Genomic DNA, 21726 nt, shown 5'->3' with positions numbered 1-21726 from the left:
ACACAACTACACCACATGCTCCAACCCAAGAGTCAGTGTGTAAATGGCAGAGTGGGTCTCGTGCCAAGAAGCTGGAGCCGGTTTATTTTAGTCTCAGTGTTAAGACAGCCAGCACCAGGTTGAGGCTGAGAAATGCTCCCGCTAATTAAAACTTTTTATTTTCAAACACATGTCACAGTTTCACCATGGTGAGACTCACTCCCTACTCGGTGGATGTCTGCGCGTAGGAGCGGCTCCTCTGTGACAGCCTCTTCCATTCACGCTGGGATCCCCAAGGGCAAAGACTCAGAGGTTGCTCCCCCTGGGGCAGCGGCGCTGTGTGGCCCGCGAGCACTCCGGAGAACCACACAATCGGGAACAAGAGGAGACTTCTGCAGATCTGGCTGCTGCTGCGAGAGTCCGATAAATGTGCACAGAGGACAACGGACAACGTTCCTTGTCCCCGCGGGTGAGAAAGCAAAATCCAGCACGGGAAGTGCAGAACCGAGGCAGCCCGGAGAAAGGGGGTAAACCAAGGCCTTCCAGATTCCCGAACGAGGAGTCAGAAAACCCACAAAGCCTGCACCGCTCCTCCCCAATCTTGGCCTCCACCAGGCGGCTGCAAGGATGCGGACTGTGTCTGCTTTGATCCCCACTCCATCTGAGGGCACATACCCAACAGGTATGAGGTCCACACATCCAGACTTCAATGCCTGCCTGTCAAATTAACTGGGGCTGGCACCGTGGGTGGCCTCCAAACCCAGCTCTGCCTCCTGCACAAGAACCTTACTTGAACATCAGGTCTTCCTCCAGCGTGACAGGGAGAGGAACAGAAAGAAAGGATTTGTGGAAGTCTGCAGGAGCGGATTCACGCGGGGCTCAAATCCTTCATCCACCACTTTCTACCGGGATAGACCTGCTCAAGGCCCAGGTACTAAATCAACACCTGAAGCCCACAGCACTATGGGTCCTGAAATTTCAGATTCCCAGAAAGGGGAGTCTATAAACCGTTGAGGACCCTGCCCCGAGCCAGGTCATCTTCATGTTCCAAGCCCCCACCCCCAACCCAGGTAGGGCCAGGTGATGAGCTAGACAGAGATGCTCCACTCGTTTGCCATTCATGGCCCAGGAACAGAGCCTACAGGTACAACTGCTTCTACAAGACAGAGAAAAGACCGCACATGGTGGTGTGGGCAGTGTAGGCCACAAAGGCCACTCTTGGGGTAATAATCCCACAGAGTGTCAACGGCAAGTCAGGCTCCAAGCTGCCTTCCCACTCCTCACTCCGCAGCTTACCTATTCCAACTGGTCCCAGGAGAGCAGCCCCTGGTGTCTCCCAGATGAGGGCCACCCTTATCTCTTATGGTAGAGACCATGCAATGATTCAGATTCCAAGGGGCTGTGCTGTAGGGTGAATGTTTTATAATTTATGGAGATTTTCTAGAAGCCTATATAAATCCAGTGGTAGCCCAGGAGCAAAGAGGTTTAATGTTTAAGAAATGTTTAATATGGAGGCACGTGGGTGGCTCAGTCAGTTGAGCATCCGACTCTTAATATGGGCTCAGGTCGTGATCTCGTGGTGGTGGGATCAAGTGTCATGTCAGGCTCCCCACTCACGGTGGAGCCTGCTCGGGATGCTCTGTCTCCCTCTCTGTCTGCCTCCCCCCAAAATAAATAAATAAACATTTAAAAAAAAGAGAGAGAGAGAGCAATGTTTAATACCAATGTTGCCTGAGCATGTGGGGATGGGAGGCAGGGAGAAGCCAAAGGCTAACTCTAGAATCACAACTCAAAATTTAAACATGGAAGCTCAAACCTCAAATGACCATATTCTCTCTGGGGGACTCTAATAGCCGCCCCTGCAGCAGGAACATCCGTACAGCTCCCACACCCCCAATTCTGCAAAACTGTACACGCCCGAACGGACGGGGCTTGCACGTTTGGTGTCCCAAGGACGCAGCCCAGAGCCAACAACTCAAACAGCAGCTACTGAATGCCAACCACAGGCCAGATATTAGCCCAGGAGCATTCAATCCCCAGAACACTCCTGAGAGGCAAGTCCCGCAATCATCCCCATTTTGCAAATGAGAAAACTGATGCACAAAGAGGGTAAGGGCCCCATGCAAGGCCACACAGCTGGTGGGTGCAAGTCTCAGCCCATTTCACAGCCTGTCCTCTTAGCTCTGAGCTGCCACCTAACCACACAGTTTCGAGAAGCTCTCACTGGCTAATTCCCAGAACCGTGTTCATCAACACCATCTAATGCTACGTGGGTTCAGGCATAAGCCGCTCATCAACAAGTAGAAATCAACTGCACACCCCAGCCCTCTACCACTTGATTCACAATTGGAACTGATTCTCGTCCACCATAAAACCCAAAACTTGAAGAGTATGCTACCCTGTGGAGCTGGCATGCCTTCAGGAGGGCTGGGAGCCATCCAGACTGGACCACCAACCATCTTCCAGTCTGCATCATTCTGGGAAAGAATGTAAACTCTCGCCCTCTGACGGCTGGAGGGTGGCCTTGGAAAACCCCCTGCTGCCCCCTGGAGGCCAGCTCTGACCCCCCCCCCCCCCCCCCATCCTGCCACTGAGTCCCCCGAGGGGAGCCATCGCCAGGAGAATCTGCCATCCAGCTGGGCTGGGCCATCCTTCCAGGTCAGGACAAGAGGGGCCAAGGTAGCTCCAGCAGCTCAGCCTGCAGAAGCGAGATTTCCTAAGCGCTTCATTTACATCTGACAAATATCCTGTGTCCTCAGGTGCTGCCCTGGGCTCAGCTGCGCACTTGCACTGAGCAGTGTTCCACTCAACTGCTCCTGGCACTGAGCACAGCAGTCTGGCTGGGGGGTGGGGAGGGGGGGTGGCTGCTGCCCTGCCGTCCTCCCAGAAGGGAGTGGGCCAAGCCATCCTCCCTCATGGACCCTTAGAGCCCAGTGGTCTTTGATCTGGGGGAGTCCTGGGGCAGAAGCACTTTGTGTGAAGCTGCCTTGCCCACAGCTTAAGTTCTGCCACTGCTCAGAGACATTCCCGCTGTGTGGCCCGTTCCCCTGATAACTCACTGGGACCACAGGTGTCTCCACCTGGAGTCATGAAAAGACAGGCAGTGGCCCTGGCTGACATGTGGTGCCACAGCCACGGGGAGATCTTCCCCCGGATTCATTCTATCTAGGACAGCTGGACCCTGCAGCTTCCACCCTTCAAACAAAACGCATGATATTCCGAGTCTGGGAGTGTGGGCGGTCAGAGTCTGTGCTTGACCTTCATGGGTCTTCATCCTGGCGGCCTGGCAGCTTTGTGCAGGGTGGCCCTGGGCAGCGCCGGGTGATAAATCCTGAGTCGTCCAGTCCAGTGGTTCTCAATCAAAGGTGATTTTGCAATGTCTGGAGTTGGGGCGGGGGGGGGCACCACCTGCATCTAGTGGGTGGAGCCCTACAATTCACGGGACAGCCTCTCAAGACAAAGCACTGGGCCCAAAAGGTCAGCAGTACCAAGGCTGAGAAGCCCTGGTCTGGACTACCCAGGACATGCAGCTTTCCTTTGCCAGAAAGTAGGGTTTTCAGCCCTACTTGACAGCTGGGCAGTAGGTCGGCAGGGAGTGGCTGGTGTGATAAAGCTTGGTCACCTGCCAAGAGACATCAGTGCTGGACACCGGACTGAGCAACCCACAGAGATATTTACAATTAGTCCTCCAACACCCATTACCCCCTTTCACAGATTAGGAAAACTGAGGCACAGAAGGATCCCATACTGCTTAGAAGATGAGCTGCGGTTTGAATTGATCAGTCCGGCCTCACACCGTGTGTTAACTGGGAGAAAAAAACACAACATTGTACCTATATTCTGTGTGGTCCTCATTATGTGCAGAGAGAAAAAAGAAAAAACGGATGGGAAGAGAGAAAGGGAGGGAGGGCAGAGATACGCATGAGACGAAAGACTGTACAAAGACGGATGGAAGTGTGAACAGCCACAATGTGTAAGTGGTGGATTCTGGGCATCTTTTGTTTTCTTCTCCGTGCCTTTCTGTATTTCTACATTCCGTCCAACGAAAACGCCTTTTACGGGCAGAAAGAAAGTCATAAGCAAAACAAAAACACCTGCCAAGCATACATCTCAAGACTGTCATCAGCACCAGGCACCTATAAGGCATCAATAACTGTGCTAGGAAAGAAATGCAGAACACCGCCCCCCCCCCCCCCCGCAACAGACATGAGGGAACACCCGTGGTCACTCGGGTCCATCGCCGCCTTGATGGCAGCCGTGTGGGGCAGTCATCCCCAGGAGGCCATGTGCACAGCACACCTGCAAGAGAAAGATGCTGCTGGAATCCGAGACAGCTTGTCAGCTCCTCATCTATCTCACAGCAGAGGACGGGGAGAGGGAGAGCCGTGAAGGCGCGAGGTCAAGACCCCCGCCATGCCTGACTGTTTCCACGCTCGAAAGGCTCAAACACCACTTCCAGAAAAGTAAGGTTTCCGGATCATTAAAATTGCCTTTCAACAGTTTTATTAACCGGTAGGAGACACAGGAAAAAAGAAAAAATTATGGTCCAGACTAATGTGAATATTTGTTTTAGGAAAAAAAGGAGAACACTAGGATACACTGAAAAGTCTGCTTTTCCTATTTTTTCCCACAGAATTTGTATTTGCACTATTTTAAGGTCAGTTTCCACCATAAAAACCTATTCTATGCAGAGATGCCCATATCTACTCCACCTTTTTCGCTATTATTCTTAACCTCCCCCTCACCATTTGGGGTCATTGTGAGGCCGTCTCTAACTCCACCTTGCATAAAATGCTTAAGTGTGTCAGAGTTATAAAAAATCCTTGCAGTTATCTTCACCTTTCACGAAGGATCTCTAAAGTTTAAGATATCACACCCCAGAATGCAGAAATTCAAAACGTCCAAATGTCACCATTGGGTAAGGCAAGGAATCAACTCATGTTAGGCCATCAGCAAGCCTACACCTATTTTTAAAAATAATAAATCGCTAGCTGCCTTCCCTAGAGCCCCTGCTTGGGGCCTCCTTCCATGCCAACAGAACGCGGACCATCTCAAAGGTCATGTTCAGGGGTGCAATGGACTGCAGAACCACCTCCCTGAATCAGGTCTGACACGAACCAATCAGGGGCATCCACTCCTCCTTGCCTGTGATTGGGTTAAAGCCAGGCACGTGACCCAGCTCTAGCCAATAAAAGAAGAGGATACCCTATAACCGCGGTTCTGGGAAGAGTTTTCACTGCACATGCAAAGAAAGCAAGGTGGAGGAAATGGCCTCGTTTTTTGGCCAGGTATCGCTGCGCCTCCTTCCACTGCTGCAAGTCCGGCTACCATGCTTGCCACTGTGTGGAAATAAGCCCGAGGATCAAGTGAATAAATACCCTGAGGATAGTGGAACAGGAAAATGTCAAGAACTCCATTCTGATGCCGTCATTGAATTGCGGGATTAACCTTGGAACCATCATGTGAGATACTAACTGCCCCATCCCCCCCGTACTGTTTAAGATACTGTTAGTTGGGTCTTTTGTTTCTGGCATTGGAAATATCCTAAGGCGCCTGAGTAGCTCATTCAGTTAAGCATCTGACTTCGGCTCACGATCTCACGGTTCATGAGTTGGAGCCCTGCTTCATGAGCTCAGAGAGGCAAGCCCCACTTCTCTCTTTCCCCCTCTGTCTCTGCCCTCGTGGGAATCTCTCTCTCTCTCTCCCTCTCTCTCTCTCCCCATGCCCCTCACTCACTTGTGCCCTCTCCCTCTCCAAAAAAAATATATATACACACACACACACATTCTAACTGATAGAACCCTATGCTAAGACTCATTACTAAGCGTCTGGGATCTTACTAACACCTTAAGGCCAAAAGAGAATGAGTCAGATCATTGGCACCATATCCCCAGTAAGTCAGTGAGAGGATAGGTGACAAGAACTTTCATAATGACTTCCTGTCAATCACCAATCTGTTTCCCAACTCTGCATCTTCCACACTCTGTCTATCGCTCACTCCAGCAGAGGTTAAGCAGCTGACCTCCTTTAAGACGTATTCAGGACAGAGAAATAGGTGTTCTATGGCCACCCGAGAAGAGCAGTGCAAGCCAGAATCCCAAAGACCTTACACATTTTCTCTTCTGCTTTAGCAATTCATAGACTACCAGCTGCTAAAAGTCCTCCCCAAATTTAGACTTTAAATAAACTGACTCATGAATCTGTAAGGCTTGGGGAAGGAAAATTTCCAAAGTAATTTGTTCGGGAATGGAGGCTGGTGAGAGCCATAAGTGGTAGATAATAGTCAGTACATAAATCATCTTGCTAAAGATATGAATTTCATGTAAGGCTCTCTATCCTCAGAAAACAGACACAGAAGAAGTGATAACACCATTTGACTAGAAAGAAAATCTCTCTTCTATGTGCCCGTAACTTTATTCTTCACAAACAAGTTTCCTGAAACTACCTAAGCATTAAAAAGAATGACTTTAATATGTATATATGAAAAGCTAAGTGAGAAAAAAATCCAGGCATCCACAATACACACACACACACACACACACACACACACACACACACACACATGCTGGTTCCAAACAGAAGTGCACACGTGCCCGATGAAAAGACAGGAGAGAGGTGCCCGGGTGGCTCAGTTAGTTAAGCACCCGACTCTTCATTTCAGCTCAGGTCACGATCTCATGGTTGGTGAGTTTGAGCCCCGTGCTGGGCTCCACACTCTCAGTGCAGAACCTGCTTCGGATTCTCTCCCTCTCCTTCTCTCTCTGCCCCTCTCCTGCTCTCTCTCTCTCTCTCTCTCTCTCTCTCTCTCTCTAAATACACAAATAAGCTTAAAAAAAAAGACAAGAGAATTTGGTCAATAAAGATCCTTAAGGTGTGTTTTAATGAAGTTGCCTTTTTAATGAAGTTGATAGTTAACGTATGTACGTCTTTTAACGAAGTTGTTTGAGCTGCTAATGCATATACGACCATTCCCAGACATCTCCAGTACTTGAAACTGCAAATACCTGAGGGTCAACTCCATACCACGTGCAGGGCTGGTCTGTAGAGAATTCAACTATGTTTCAGACACAGCCCAAGTGGCACTGGATTCTTTCTGGAACACAAGAAATAAGGGAGAGTGGGAAGGAGAATGGATTTACCCTCCTAAGAAAGGGTAATCTAATGAGAAAGCAAGAGGTATAAGAGGGGTAAATGCACAAATATTTAACATAAGGCACACAAAGATATTAACATATGAGATGGCAGAGGACTTTAAAAGAAAAAGGTCTTAAGTTGAGAATTTCAGCAAAGACTAATGAGAGAGGTGTCATTGGAGATGGAGGGGCACCTGGGCGGCTCAGTTGGTTAAGCGTCCAACTTCAGCTCAGGTCATGATCTCGTGGTTCATGGGTTCGAGCCCCATGTCGGGCTCTGCGCAGACAGCTCAACGCCTGGAGCCTGCTTCAGATTCTGTGTCTCCCTCTCTCTCTCTGCCCCTCTCCCGCTTATACTTTGTCTCTCAAAAGTAAATTAAAAAAAAAATTTTAATTAAAAAAAAAGAAGTCCTAAAAATTAACAAAAAAACATATACCCACCTAACCATAAAATGAGACTTGGACAAAAGTGCAATTAAAGTACAATGGGATTAAAGGATGAGTATGTGTGAGGATGTCCTTGTTCTTAGGAATGACACTGAAGAACTCACACAGCAAGGGACATGATGCTCCCAACACACTCTCAAATGGATCCGAAAATAAAAATGTGTATGTATGTGTGTAAATCTGTGTAAGGATAAATGTGCGCAAGGGTAAATGTGGGTGCTAGGTACTCACATACATGGAGTACAAATTATAATGCAAACAGTGCAAAATGCAGACAATTGGTGAATTCGAGTAAAGGGTATATGAAAGTTTCTTACAGTATTATTGCAACTCTTCTGTAAGTTTAAAATAACAGTAAAACAAATAGTTACAAGAATGAGAGAGCTATTTATATAGTGATTAAGATCTTTAAAACCTGATGTTAAGTGAATAAAAAAATCCATGCAGAATGGAATGTATGGAATGTTACCATCTGTGTAAGAGGTGGAGAGGAAAAAGACATATAGATACAGATACAGATTTACAGATACACATCCACCATATGCAATCATTTGTGGGTAATACACCTGTAATGACTCCTAAGAAACTGGAAACATCACAGAGCTTCTCTGTCGGGAAGAATGGGGTAGCTGGGAGTCGGGGGGAAGGGAAACTTCTCATTTTAAACTCTTACATATTTTGAATTTTGAATCATGTCAATGTGTTACCTAGTCAAATATGCAAATAAAATAAAATGACCTTTAAAAACATTAGAGGAAAATAATAGTGCAGGCATATGGTTTGGGGTAACTTAGGCCAGGGAAATATAGCAAACAGGATTAAAGCCACTTGGCAGGGTGCTACCCAGATGTGACCCCACGGGCCGCCATGCTTGGACAGCTGCCTGCTTGCTTATAAAGGGCTCATTCCAGACAAGTAGAGCTGAGGGCTTAGGAAAGCACATTCTATCAAGTTTCAGCCTAAATTGGATAGAAATGTCCCCTAAAATAAACTATGTAATCTACTTACAACAGACGATTCCCCATAGCCCTGTTCTCCAAGCTCAGATTCCCCGATCTAAGATTTAATCATCTGACACATGGCATGCCTGTCCTGCCTCTGATGCCACAACCTGCTATGCCCTGGTGAACAGCACTGGGAGCTGGTGCAAACCCACTCCTCAGCGGGACAGACCCAAACATAAACAGCATCCGTCTGCCTTCACTGGCAGCCACCATCCCTGCAGATAACGGCCAGCAAGCCATCCAGTGGTTGCGTCACTGAAGACACTCTTGGATCCGTGCAACTATTTTTTAAGAATTTCCAAGATGGGGGGGGGGGGGGCGCCTGGGTGGCTCAGTCGGTTAAGCGTCCGACTTCAGCTCAGGTCACGATCTTGTGGTCCATGAGTTCGAGCCCCGCGTCGGGCTCTGGGCTGATGGCTCAGAGCCTAGAGCCTGCTTCCGATTCTGTGTCTCCCTCTCTCTCTCTGCCCCTCCCCCGTTCATGCTGTCTCTCTCTGTCTCAAAAATAAATAAACTTAAAAAAAAAAAAAGCTGCTGAGGACCCAACTCAGTTTAAAAAAAATTATTAAAAAAAAAAAAAAAAAAGAATTTCCAATATGGGGCACCTGGGTGGCTCAGCTGGCTAAGCGTCCGACTTCAGCTCAGGTCCTGATCTCACAGTTAGTGGGTTCAAGCCCCACATCAGGCTCTGTGCTGACAGCTCGGATTCTGTGTCTTCCTCTCTCTGCCCCTCCCCCACTCATGCTCTGTCTCGCTCTTTCTCTCTCTCTCTCTCAAAAATAAATAAACATTAAAAAAAAAAAAGAGTTTCCAAGATGATCGTGCATGGCAAAGCCAGGTAATTCAGAATGGGGAAATGGACCTTCTAACCAGGTCCATGGTTACTGGTCCAGGTCAATGGAACTTTGAGACTCTTCTGTTAAACTTCATGGGGACTGAACAAGTTCCCAGACAACAGTAGAAAGACAAGAGGATATACTGTCCAGAGAAGCCAGGCTGAGAAGGTGGTTGAGCTCATCTGGCTTTCTGGTTGTCAGAACACCAGGCAAGGGACCCCACAGTACCTCTCTCTCCCTTGAGGGAGCCCGTGGTTGCTCTGAGCCAGGATCTCGGCTCCAGTCTCGTACTGTGGGGGGCTGTTTGGGTGCACATGCCTGTGTCTGTGCCTGAAACTGCCACATGAACTGCAATCAGAAAATTAATTGATATTTGCATCTGAATAGGGGTAAGGGATGTAAGAAAGCAGGGTATATATGGGTTCCGTAAAAGAGGGCCCTCCTCTCCCCACAAATGTAAAACAATGGCTCCCCGTCTAGTAGTGGGAGAAAAACATCAATCACAAAAAACGGGAAGGATGGGGCGCCTGGGTGGCTCAGCCGGCTAAGCATCTGACTCTTGATCTTGGCTCAGGTCATGATCTCGTGGTTGGTGAGTTCGAGCCCCACATCGGGCTCTCTGCTGTCAGCACGGAGCCTGCTTCAGATCCTCTGTGTCCCCTTCTCTCTGCCCCTCCCTTCTTCTCTCAAAGAAATAAGCATTAAAAAAAAAAATTAAAAGGAGAAGAGATACAAAGGAAGAAGCCATGGACTACAGAGCCCAGATTGGAGACAAACCTACGAGCCAAGGAACTCCAAGGACTCCCAGCCACCACTAGAAGCTAGGAGGCAAAGAGCAGACCGTCCCACAGAGCCTCCAGGAGGAGCCAAGGCTACTGACACCTTGAGACTCTGCATTTCTAGCCTCCAGGATCGTGAGGGAAAAATAAAATAAAACAGTGAGCAACTTTTGTATCATTAAAAAACTATATTAAAAAATAAATAAAAGTATCCTATGTTTTGCCTCACAAAAAAAAAAAAAAAAAAAGAAAGAAAGAAAGAAAGAATTGTGAGGGAACACATCGTCGTTTTAAGCCACACAGTTTGTGGTGCTTTGTCAGGGCAGCTCAGGAAATGACTACATCCTTTTCTCCTCTTGCTCTTTTAGGGAAAAATGAAATTCCTGAGTCCCCTGAGGAAACAGGACACTTTCACAAATACAAATAACACGCCAGGAAAGGCAATCTTTGGTAAGAAGCCTTTGCGAAGAAAGAGCGGTATGTGAAATAGGAGTGTTCTCCTGGTTCTTTTTTTTGTTTTCTTTTTCCGTTTGTCTCCTTTTCCTCCCTGCCCCTCTCCTACCAGGAGCAGCCGCCACCATCTGGGGCTCTTCCTACTTTCCCAGAGGGATCAAGGCACAGCTAAAGAAGAATGGCCTTCTGGGGGGGGGGGGTGGAGGAGAGGGGAAAACGGGTGACGGGCATGGAGGAGGGCACCCGTTGGGATGAGCACTGGGTGTTGTATGGAAACCAATTTGACAATAAATTACATATTAAAAAAAAAGAAGGAGGAGGAGGAGGAGGAGGAGAATGACCTTCTAATGCCGCGCAGAAGGTCAGGACCGCAAACCCCATCGCCGCATAAGCTGGTTCACATCCCACATGCGGCCCACCTCCCAGGAGACCCCGAAACACGCCCCCCTCAGTAAGACTCATGGCCACCTTGGGGTGAGGAAGGCCCTGGATTTTTTCAATACAATCTGCTGACAGCAAACCACAGGTCAATCGGGATGGAGAGAAGAGGGGGCCCAGAGACAATCTGAAGCAGAAAATCACTTTCTGGATGTCTGTGCGGCTAAAAGGAAGCACAGTGAGGCTCGGGTCTGACTCGCCCCAGCCCACCCCCTTCCTGGGGCCTTTCACATCCACCTGTGCTACGGTCTGAATGTTTGCATCCCCCGAAATTCCTATGTTGAAATCCGAAGGCGCAACGTGACAGAATAAGGAGGTGACCTTTGGGAGGTGCTTAGGTCATGAGATGTAGCCCCCACAAATGGGCTTAGCGCTCTTATAAAAGAGACCCCACAGAGCTCCCTGGCCCTTCCTCTATGCGAGGACACAGCCAGCAGTCAGCAGTCTACAACCCAGAAGAGGGCCTTCATCAGAAGCTGAGCGGCCCGGCCCCCTGATCTCAAGACTTGCAGCCTCCAGAACTGTGAGACATACATGTCTGTTGTGTTTTTTGTTTGTTGGTTTGTTTACATCTTTATTTATTTTTGAGAGAGAGAGAGAGAGAGAGAGACAGCGTGTGAGCAGGGGAGGAGCAGACAGAGAGGGAGACACAGAATCCAAAGCAGCCTCCAGGCTCTGTCAGCACAGAACCCGACGCGAACTCACGTGAACTGTGAGATCGTGACCTGAGCCAGAGTCGGGACACTCAACCAACTGAGCCACCCAGCGCCCCCCATGTCTGTTGTTGTTTAAGCCAACCAGTCCGTGGTACTTCATTATAGCAGCCCGAACAGGCTCAGACAGAGTGCTATTCCGTCACCACAAAACTGGCATTCTCGCTGGAGTCCGCAAAATCCACAAAGTGGTCTTTACCTGCAACCAAGAAGCCATTTGTTTGCATATGTGGGTCCAACCGGCTGTCTGTCCAGTTACCAGCCCTGTTAAAATTCAAGTGGAGGAAGACTCACTAAGTGTGAGCACTAAGAGTGGTGTTTGGACATCATTTTATTCTCCCCAGATTTTCCAGCTTTCACCTAGGCGTCTGGAGGCCTCAGGGGAACCTTTCATGGTCGAGGAATACAACTGCAGACTTAATGACTCAGGAGTGCTGGTTCTAATAAGGTAACCAAACCAGTCCACCGGGTGACCCACCTTAGAGAACAGTGAAGGCAGAAATACCAGATAGGACACTCTGGGACCCACAATCCCTGCCAGGAAGCAAGCGATTTAAGAAGGCACCAGTTTCTACCTCCAGCACCACCACGATCCTCCAAAACCAGGGCCACACCAAGCCCTAGGGCAGAGAGAGAGAAGGAAGGGGAGGATTTCAGCTGTAGAAAAGAGGAAACATGACGCTGAAATAATGGGTCGGGTGGGTTCTAGAAGTTTCTGCTCCATTCAAGAAGCTGCCGTATGATATTTTTTGCCCAGATCATCTGTCTTGGGTTTCCTGGTTCACCCTGGAGGGTACCCTTGAATGCATTTCATGGCTTCCCTGTACACTCAGATCCTGACTATTCAGGACGGCTAACGCAGGTGCTAGAACTCTCTGACATGGGCTGCCTGCCGTCCCTCGGCTTCGCAGCATCTCCATCAGAGCGAGGGCAAAGGAAATTTCAGGAGCAGCAATCAGTCAAGCAAGGAATCCTCATGTTCATACCTCTTAGAGGAGTTAAGACGGCGAACCTGCCTTAGCAGCAGTCGATTCAAAAAAGAGGGGGGGAGCCAAAACTCACAAAAATGGTTCCCGTTCATGGACTGACCAGGTTTTCCGTCCCCAGCAGGGCACGCCTCCTACTCCACCACCGGCGACCATAAACATACAGGTGTGGCAGGAGGCCTGCTCAGAACTCAGCACCAAACTCGTGCCAGGTGAGTCTTCAACAAACAAAATGAACACCGCAAGGGGCTTTGATCCAAGCGTCAGGTCCTGATTACATGCACTCAAGGAGGAAAGCGGTTAAATCAATTACGTGGGAAAGTGTAACACTTCTCTACCCCTGTTCCCACCAGGGGGTGGCCTGCCCTCGCCCTGTCGGGCCACACAAGTCTGGCCTGCTGAGTCTGGTTGGCGTGAACACACCCTCTGGACGAGCGACTCCACACGTCACACCTGGAAGGACTCATCCCAGGCTCTGTCCAATACATCAAGAGTCGCTGCGCATGAAGCAAATGTGAAAAGTGACCCAAGGGTCCCTGTGTGTGAGGACTTCCAGCTTAGTACTTTCGGTGTTATCTGACTCATGATTATACTTCCTGCCTGGCCCGCACCCCAAGCTTCCAGGAGGCTATCTTTCCATCTCGGTGGCCCTGGGGCTGCGACATTGCCAGTACAGAACAGGAGGAAAGAACCTAGGACAGACGGCATACAACTTTGGGAAGAACATATAGGAGGAGCTTAACACAGCCCACTTCATGAAAGAACACACAAGGTGCCCAAGAGCTGATGTCTTCCTAACTGTTAAATGTGAAGGCCAAACTCTGGCCCCTTCCAACACCAAATCCCAAAGGATGATTCGAGATGCGGAACACTACAGGTATTCCAGTGCAGGAGCTGGGACCAGCTCATCCACTTTACAGAGCAGATCCTGAATGCTTATCGGGGATCGCTTACAAACGGACAAAAGATCCACTGTCTGTCCTTTCACGCCATGCCCAACCTGACCGTGAACAAGGGCCTAGATCTTCCAAAGGAAGCATGCCCTCTTTTCAAGGGAGATATGAGCGAGCCGACGGCCGGCCTGTTGTCTGTCTTGACTTGCTAGCAGAATTACAGGCTCCTGCTTGCCTGCGAATGCATCCCAGAGCAACCTACACTACCCTACCACAGAGCCCCGTTCAGGAAACTGATGAGCCCAACATCAGCTGCGTTTGCAGGTACACGAGAGGCCTGACCTAACCCTCCCGGAGATGCATATCCACAAGGTGGGCATGTGAGCCTAGGGCGAAGAATCCAATCCCTCAGGGTCACTCATTCACCTGATACTCTTCAAGGATGGGTTGCCACTTTGTCAGAAAGATGGTGGCTCTGATGGGTGACTTCTCTACCCGGCCTTTCCGAAGCCACTCGGAGAACAATGCCCCCGGCCCCCCAAGTTCGAAAGTGCCAGTTTGTGAAATGAAAGCACTATGGGTGGCCGGGACTCAAGGGCCCTCTTCTGGTAGTTTTTCAAAGACTGTAACGCAAAAACTTCAAAAACTTCCAAAGCTGGGAAACCTCTTACTTCCTGGTTAACTCAAACCAGTGGATCTAAAGCTGCTTCTCCACGTGAGCGTCTCTGGCAATCAAAAGTTGCTGATGAGGTCTACGCGGGAGGGAATAAGCAGCACCCCATTTTGGCTTCTCTGGGCCCAGACCCTGAGTGATCCTTGCTTCTTCAGATGTTAAAGGAGTATTCCTGCATTTTCCACTGGATCCCATACTTGGTTGATAACTGCTCTCCCGCCCACAAAGGAAACTTTTAGAGGACCCTAACTCTTCTCCCCAGTAGCTAAGAACTTGACTGCTGTGGTCGGCTCAGCACAACAGATACTCCTTCCCTGACAGAGTGAGACAGGAATGATCCCTCTTAAAAGAAATGAGCAAGTTACCTTTGAAAAAAAGTTTATTAGTCTCTAACAGGCCTGTACTAGAGACCTTAGAAGTACCAAAAATAAAAATAGTCGATGCCATAAAAGGACCCAGGATACCCAAGGAACAAGGACTGAAGCGCCTGGGGCAGTATCCCATGAGAACAACCCAAGTACAATCACAGCTCAACCACTGATTAGCTGGGTGACCTCAAGGCCAAGCGAGGTACTTAACCACTCAGCTTCCTTGTCTATAAAACAGAGACCATGAACTGACCTCACAGTGTTGCCATAAGGATGCAATATCACGCATGCAAAAGCTTAGCGATATACAAGAGATACTACTGTCAGCATGAAATAATTAGAATACAAGCCCAACATGCATAAATGTTAAAAGAAAGAAAAAGGACCAAGGTAATCTTGAAATCAGAAGACCCGGCAAATGGATAGGAACAAAGAGAGATTAAGGGGGGAAAATAAATGAACGTATTCTTCTTAAGCCAAACTAACGGGTGCCATTAAAATCACAGGAATTCCTAACCAAAGGATGATTGCTTTAAACAGACACACTCTGGAGCCAGCAGAATTAGGGAGCACACACCGAGTGTAGCAGTTGCAAAGAACTGTGAAAAACCTCAGTGAATCAGCATTACCTTGTTAGATGCTTAAAACCTCTGAAGCTTTTGAGCTGGAAAGATCTTCAGAGGTTACTATACCAGCTCCTTTTAAAAGCGGATGCCCACGATAGGAAACCATTGATTTGCTCAAGATCCCACAGCTAGCTGGAGACAGAGCTCTGATTATAACCCCAGGTACTGATAACTACCCTTGGTGCTTTTCCCTCCGGCCCGGCCCGCTACTTCTCTTCCCTGCAGGCAACGTCAGCAACTCCGGCTGCCTCTCCCTTCCGATCTCCCTTCCTTTCCTCCAGAGCACCCTCTTGAAACCCACCCTCCGTCTTTCACACACACATACACATATCTGTGTGTGTGTGTGCGCGCACATCCTTCCATATTCATTTTTTTAATTGCGGTAAACTACACAGAATGTAAAATTCACCATCGTAACCATCGTTAAGCGTACATTTCAGGGGCATCAAGTACATTCGCACAGTTGTGCAACCAGATCTCCCATCCATCTCCAGAACTCTCTCCGTCTTGCAACCCTGCAACTCCATTCCCATTAAACACTAACTCCCCCTTCCCCCGCCCGCCCCCCATTCTACTTTACGTCTCCCTGCATCTGATTAGATCATACAAATCTCATATAAATAGAATCCTACAGCATTCCTCTTTTTTGTGGTTACCTTATTTCACATGACTAACGTCCTCAAAGTTCATCTACGTGTCAGAATTTCCTTCCTTTTTGAAGCTGGATAATATCGATTCCATATATATACGTCTTACCTACGCATCTGTCAATGGACACAAGTCGCTTCCGCCTTTTGGCCCTTGTGAACGATGCTGCTACAAACATGGGTGCACAAATACCTCTCTGAGTCTGCTTCCAACTTTTTTGTATGTAAGCCCACAAGTGGAGTTGCTGGATCTTACAGTAGTTCTATTTTTAACTTGTTCTGGCGGCACATGTATCTTTTAAAAATCACATCACACTTCTCCCTAACTATAATTGATAGAAAAGCATGTCTCCCTTTTTATCCAACTATTCTTTTCTTTTCTTTAAGTTTATTTATTTATTTTAAGAGAGACAGAGGGCAAGCTGGGGAGGGGCAGAGAGTCGGATGCGGGGCTTGAACTAACGAACCGTGAGATCACGACCTGAGCTGAAGTCCCAACGCTTAACCCACTGAGCCACCCAGGCACCCCTGTCCAAATAACATTTTAAATTTTTTTTAATATTTATTTATTTTTGAGAGAGAGAGAGAGACACAGTGTGAGCAGGAGAGGGGCAGAGAGAGAGGGAGACACAGAATCCCAAGCAGGCTCCAGGCTCTGAGCAGTCAGCACAGAGCCCGACGCGGGGCTCGAACTCACGAACCTCGAGATCATGACCTGAGCTGAAGCTGGACACTTAACCGACTGAGCCACCCGGGTGCCCCTAACCATGAGATCACGACCTGAGCCGAAGTCGGATGCTCAACCGACTGAGGCACCCAGGCCATGTTCCAAATAACATTGTAAAACACAACCCACCTGCTAGGCCTGCGCCTAGGTACCAGGAGTATAATCAATCACGAGCTAAAGTCACGGTCCCTCATCTTGTGAGGGTTTACAGTCTACGAGGCCAGACAGGAATCAGAAGATGAACGAGTGTCTGTTTGGGCTCTATGGGGACTGTCATGCAGGACCCTGGGAGAGTGTGCACTCCCCCTGGAACGGGACAAAACAGGAATGTCCAGATACAAGTATGCTAGCATCAAGACCTAACAAAGCAGAGAATAATAACAAAAAAAAGATTCAGCAGCAAAGGAGTCGGGGCAGGGGTGGGGGGTGGACACTTAATCAAAAGGATACCTCCGAGCTCAAACGAAGAGGGTAACAGATACACAATAATAAAATTGATGCAGGCAGCCGCTCTTCTACCATCAGTCATATTCGGAGCAACCATGGTAGAGTGGGAACACAGGGGCCATGGTGCGGGGGGGTGTTATGAGTTCAACCCTGACCCCCAGAAATAGATCTCTCAGTCTTAACCCCGGGGTACTCGTGACTATGACCTTATTGGGAAACAGGGTCTTTGCAGCTGTAACCAAGTTCAGACGAGGTCACGCTGGATTAGGATGGGCCCTAATCCAACAGCGGGTGTCTTTATAAAAAGAGAATGTTTAGAGGCAAGAGACAGACCCAGGGGGAAGGGCGTATCAAGATGGAGGCAGAGACTGATGTGACACAGCTACAGGCAGGAGAAGGTGGGCAAAGCTGGGGCCACCGGAGGCCAGAAAGGAGCGATGAAGCGTTCTTTCCTAGAGCCTTCGAGGGGGCATGATTCTGCCACTACCTTTGTTTCGGACTTTAGCCTCCTGGACTGTGAGACGAGAAGTCTACTTTTAAGGCACCCAGTTTGTGGTACTTTGTGACCACAGCCAGGAAAGTAGCCAGGGTGCAACATGGGGAAAGACCTGGACTGGGATTCTTGTGGTAGGAGCACAGAGGTAGAAAGACAGAGAAATAGACTTTCATCTCGAAATTTCTAAGCAAATAAGCACTTACGATCCAGGCCCGTTGATTTGAATCTCAGTTGCCAAATCTGCTGAATGAGTAGGGTGCCTTAGACACCAGGGAGACTAATACTGACAGGATCTGGATTTCAGCATTCCCGGGGTCTTTTCCAACTCACCCAGGAGGGCGACACGGAACCAGCACTTGCACTCGGGTGTGACAACACCGCAGGATGATTAGTAAACTGGGCTAAACGCTAGTAACCTACTCTGCCCCCCACCCCAATATAATGAACACATATTTCTTTTTTATTTTTGTTAACATTTATTCATTTTTGAGACAGAGAAAGCACAGTGAAGGATGCGCAGAGAGAGAGGGAGACACAGGATCCGAAGCAGGCTCCAGGCTCTGAGCTGTCAGCACAGATCCCGATGCGGGGCTTGAACTCACGAACCGGGAGATCATGACCTGAGCTGAAGTCAGCTGCTTAACCCACTGAGCCACCCACAGGCACCCCAATGAATACATATTTCTACGCAGGCAGTGCTGAGTTGAGAGCCACCCCCATCCGGGGTGCGGTCAGAGTAAGCACACTGATATTCCCCAGGATTTATGTCTGAATGTACTAGAAGCATATTTGATGGAGATAATGGTTGGAGAGCACTGGGCAAGAGTCAGGACAGACACCAAACCCTCCCTGCTGAGATGCCACCCCAGTCAGAATCACCCACTTAGCCACGTCTGCACCCCATGAGTCTGTTGGGGGTGGGTGACATCAGGCAGCCCCCTGCCCCCCGCATGTGACATGGAGGAGGGAATGGGACCCCCAGCAGAGAGGAGCAAATCCAGCTCCCCCTAAAGTTTCGCAAGGCCCCAGGAGCCACGTGAGGGCCAAGTCACCTGCCTGGCACAGGCGTTGCCTCCCACGGGCTCCATGGGCACCCAACTGTTCCAGCGCCTGTCACCGCCTCCCCCGCCACTGTCAACACAAACGCCCACACCCAGGCAGGAAGCAAAAATAACCAGGCTTCTCATAGCGATGGCTCATCCCCTTCCCCAGGGGAGACGTGCCTCTCCCATTCTCCAGTGGGACCTGAGAGGAGAGGAGGGGAGGGGAGGGGAGGGGAGCAGGAGGAGGGGAAGGAAGGGGAGAGGAGGGAAGGGGAGGAGAGGAGGAGGGGAGGGGAGAGGCAAGGTAAGGAGATGGGGTGAGAAGGCATGGGGCAGGGAGAAGAGGTAGGGCAAGGGGAGGGTGGGGAGAGAAGAGGGAGGGACGGTCAGGGCAGGGGCAAGAGGCCGGGCAATGAGGGGTAGGGTGAGGAAGGGGACTGGCCAAGAGTGAGCGCCAGACCCATCCCCAGAGCTTTGTCTGAGCCATCAGAAGATGATCTTTAAATTTTTTTTTACATTTAATTAATTAATTAATTACTTAATTATTTTTGAGAGACAGAGACAGAGCCCAAGTGGGGGAGCAGCAGAGACAGAGAGAGGGAGACACAGAATCCGAAGCAGACTCCAGGCTCCAAGATGTCAGCACAGAGCCCGACGCGGGGCTCAAACCCACCAACCGGGAGACCATGACCCAAGCTGAAGTTGGACGCTTAACCGACAGAGCCACCCAGGCGCCCCCAAAAGATCATCCTGAAAGGGCAGAGGAGTGGAGGTTCTTCCCCTGCAGGACCACTACATACATACCCGCTCCTTTCCCTCGAGAGGCCGAATGGCCTAGAATGACAGTTCTTGCGGTCAGCAAGCTCCCCTGGGCCCCTCAAGCCTGCAAACTTGGTGGATGAGGTGGCTGCAACCTCTGCGTACCCAGCCACTCCCAGGCTCCTCCTCCTTTATCTGGCGCAGGTATGTTAGTGCCCAGGCAAGGGAAGAGGTGAAGAGCTGCCTTCCATGGAAGCCCAGAGCAGAACCAGCATCCCGTGAGGCAGGGTCATCGGAGGACCTCCTAATCTGGGAGGCAGAATCAAGCCCCGGCACTATGGGTTCGGTTGTGTCCCCCACATGTTAACGTCCTCACCCCTACGCCCCATGAATGTGACAGGTGTGCGGGGAGGCTGGCATAACCAAGTACCGCAGACTGGGTGTTTAACAACCGAAATCTGCTTTCTCACAGTTCTGGAGGCTGGACATCTAGGATCACCATGTTGATGGGACCGGTTTCTCCTGAGGCCTGTGTGTGTGAGAGCATCGTGATATCGGTGTGTGTGTCCAAACTTCCGACTCATAAGAACACCAACTGGACTGGATTAGGACTGACTCTAGGGCCACCCTTTTATTTATTTATTTTTTCAATATATGAAGTTTATTGTCAAATTGGTTTCCATACAACACCCAGTGCTCATCCCAAAAGATGCCCTCTTCAATGCCCATCACCTACCCTCCCCTCCCTCCCACCCTCCCATCAACCCTCAGTTTGTTCTCAGTTTTTAAGAGTCTCTTATGCTTTGGCTCTCTCCCACTCTAACCTCTTTTTTTTTTCCTTCCCCTCCCCCATGGGTTTCTGTTAAGTTTCTCAGGATCCATATAAGAGTGAAAACATATGGTATCTGTCTTTCTCTGTATGGCTTATTTCACTTAGCATCACACTCTCCAGTTCCATCCACGTTGCTACAAAGGGCCATATTTCGTTCTTTCTCATTGCCACATAGTATTCCATTGTGTATATAAACCACAATTTCTTTATCCATTCATCAGTTGATGGACATTTAGGCTCTTTCCATCATTTGGCTATTGTTGAGAGTGCTACTATAAACATTGGGGTACAAGTGCTAGGGCCACCCTTTTAACTTACCTCTTTAAAGGCTCCATCTCTAGGGGTGCCTGGGTGGCTCAGGTGGTTAAGTGTCCGACTTCAGCTCAGGTCATGATCTCACAGTTCGTGAGTTCCGAACCCGCATCGGGCTGTCTGCTGTCAGCGTAGAGCCCACTCCGGATCCTGTGTCTCCCTATCTCTCTGTGCCCCTCCCCTGCTTGTGTGTGCGCTCTCTCAAAATAAATAAACACCAATAATAATAATAATAATAAAGGCCTCATCTCTAAACATGGTCACAGTCTGAAGTACTGGGGATTAAGGCTTCAACACATGAATGGCAAGGGGGGGGAGGGGTCACAATTAGCCCCTAACAGTGACCATGTTTGGAAATTGTTGACATTTCGATTGGGTCATTGCAGATGTGATTAGCTAAGGAGGTACTGGAGTGAAGTGGGCCCCCTAAGCTAATATGACTAGTCTCCTTGTAAGAAGGGACAAAGACAGGAGGAGAGAAGGCCATGTGGCTATGGAGGCAGAGACTGGAGTGACAGACCTATAAACCAAGTGGCTCCATGGATTGCCAGCTCCAAGGATTTAATCTAGGAGAGAGGCACGAACAGATTAACCCCTACAATCTTCAGAGGGAACAAGGCCCTACCACACCTTGATCTTGGAGCCCTCGTCTCCAGAACTGTGTATTGTTACTAAGTCACCCAGTTTGTGATACCTTAGTGACGCAAGCCCAGGAACTAAGGCCTAGGAACCCTGAGTTGAGCAGTTTGCTGACAATGAAGGTGAGGTCTCCTGAAGCCACTTAGCAATACACAGAAAGGCCCAATCAAAACAATTAGCTTTTAATAAAATTCAGAAAATGATTTACGACACAGCATAGCAGAGTGATTATCAGCACTGTCTCGATAGCCACAATGCCTGAGCTCAGATTCCCCACTCTGTCACTTAGCAGCCACCCAGCCCTGGCATAGGCCTGCCCTTGGAGTCTGGGTTTGCTTCATCTGTAAAAAAGAGGGTAATAATAATCATCATCATAATATCCAGCTACTCCTGTTATAAAAATCAAATGAGGTACTGTTGTAAAACACCGTATGCCTGGCCCACGGAGTCCAGGCCGTAAGGGATTTCATCAATCCTCACAAAGAGTTATGTCACC

At 49.1% G+C, this 21726-nt stretch overlaps 1 protein-coding gene across 4 annotated transcripts in view; it reads right to left on the bottom strand.

The window, feature by feature from the left end:
- Positions 1 to 21726, bottom strand: part of LOC106977845 (uncharacterized protein C10orf95-like) — a 182660-nt gene that overhangs the window by 22579 nt on the left and 138355 nt on the right. The window contains exon 6 of one of the 4 annotated variants that reach the window (XR_008297567.1): positions 20210 to 21571. The exons of the other annotated variants lie outside the window; for them this stretch is intronic. The gene's annotated coding sequence lies outside the window, so the exon portion shown is untranslated. Of the gene's footprint in view, positions 1 to 20209; positions 21572 to 21726 lie in introns of those variants that run through there. 4 annotated transcript variants of the gene reach the window in all.

This window comes from Acinonyx jubatus, chromosome C2 (assembly GCF_027475565.1).
Source record: "Acinonyx jubatus isolate Ajub_Pintada_27869175 chromosome C2, VMU_Ajub_asm_v1.0, whole genome shotgun sequence".
Classification (NCBI taxonomy): Eukaryota; Metazoa; Chordata; class Mammalia; order Carnivora; family Felidae; genus Acinonyx; species Acinonyx jubatus.
This window is presented reverse-complemented; position numbering and strand designations above follow the sequence as displayed.